The sequence below is a fragment of the Wasmannia auropunctata genome, unplaced genomic scaffold (genome assembly GCF_000956235.1).
Source record: "Wasmannia auropunctata unplaced genomic scaffold, wasmannia.A_1.0 LD336052.1, whole genome shotgun sequence".
NCBI classification, from domain to species: Eukaryota; Metazoa; Arthropoda; class Insecta; order Hymenoptera; family Formicidae; genus Wasmannia; species Wasmannia auropunctata.
In genome coordinates, this window is record NW_012026838.1 from 834,788 (window position 1) to 836,138 (window position 1,351).

At 29.0% G+C, this 1,351-nt stretch overlaps 1 long non-coding RNA gene across 1 annotated transcript; it reads left to right on the top strand.

Annotated features, from left to right (window-relative positions):
• The first annotated feature begins 46 nt into the window (after positions 1–46).
• LOC105451400 lies at positions 47–1,331 on the top strand. Its single transcript, XR_974581.1, has 3 exons — positions 47–107; positions 197–508; positions 1,066–1,331. It is a non-coding gene; the product is annotated as an uncharacterized LOC105451400 (long non-coding RNA).
• The last annotated feature ends 20 nt before the right edge of the window (positions 1,332–1,351 follow it).

The window sequence follows — 1,351 nt, forward strand, 5'->3', positions numbered from 1 at the left end:
AAATGAGACCTGAATTAACATATACAGAGCTGGATCGNGTCGGTAATCCATCAATACTATGTTTACTCTGGCTGTTGAAATTGGTGGAGTTGAATATTCAGGAACTGGTATGTATATATTCTGTGAATTATTGTGAAATATTTTTCTATTAACAATTTTTGTATAAACAATTGTATAAACAATTTTTATATTCCAGCTAGAAACAAAAAAGATGCAAAAAAAGCAGCAGCTAAAGCAGCATTACTGGCATTGTATAACTTGACCTATCCAGAAGATATTAATGAGCAGGATTAGATAACAATTGATTAAAACAATATCTAATTGATAGTTCATAACATGAACAATATCTAATTTAACGGAAACAAATGGAATATTTAATAATAGAATACGGAAAAAACTACAGCGAGAAAGCCATACAAAATTAAAATTCTGAATTGCCTCAAGGATGACGTTTATGAAATGAGTTGCCAGATGTTTCCGCCGCGCTTTTGAAATCTCTCGTGTCAAAGTATTTGATTTAAAAACTTGTTTAGAAATTAAGACTTTTTTTAGTCTTAAGACATGACTATTATTTTTTTATTTTTTAGAATTTGTAAAATTTTTTTTTGCTGCTGATTTTCCCAACGTGTTAATTTGTTTATATCGTTATATAATGAAAAATTTTAATTATTTAAGTTGTGTAAAAATTTTTGGGCAAAAAAATGAATAAATTATAAATTATTGTGCGATCGCAGTTGTTTAGCGACGCATGAACACGTCATTATTTGCAGATGGTTAGGTATTTGTATCAAAATATTTGTATCTCCCTAATATTATAATGTTGCGTTGACTTCACGTATTTAAATAAATTTAATAAAATAAGTTTTTCCACAAAATTTCTGAATAGATATTTAGATATATTCTTTATACTTTCTATATTTCTGTGAAATACACTAAGTAAAATAATAAATAAAGTTTCTTGTAAACGCTACATCAAATTAATTGTGCTTAAAGCTTGTGGAACACAAGACTAGCAAAAAGTCCAAGTCCCATTAAACGCAACGCTTACACATATTTTCTTTCTAGGAAGAGCGATTATGAGAACTTTCTATGTACGCTATTACTACTAAGCAGTATTAAAATATACCTATATATAAAAGAAAAGAAAAAAAGATGCTATCAAATTTGTAAATAACGTGTGCAATAGATCTTGTTGGAAAAAATCACATCTGACTTCCTGGGATGTATATCAGAAAACAACAACTGTGCTATAAACAAATCCATAATAACGTCACTCGGATTTCTGCGTTACAAGAATGTGAATCTACTTGATGCGTTCTGTAACACGTTCTTTAAGAGATCGGAAGAGCAC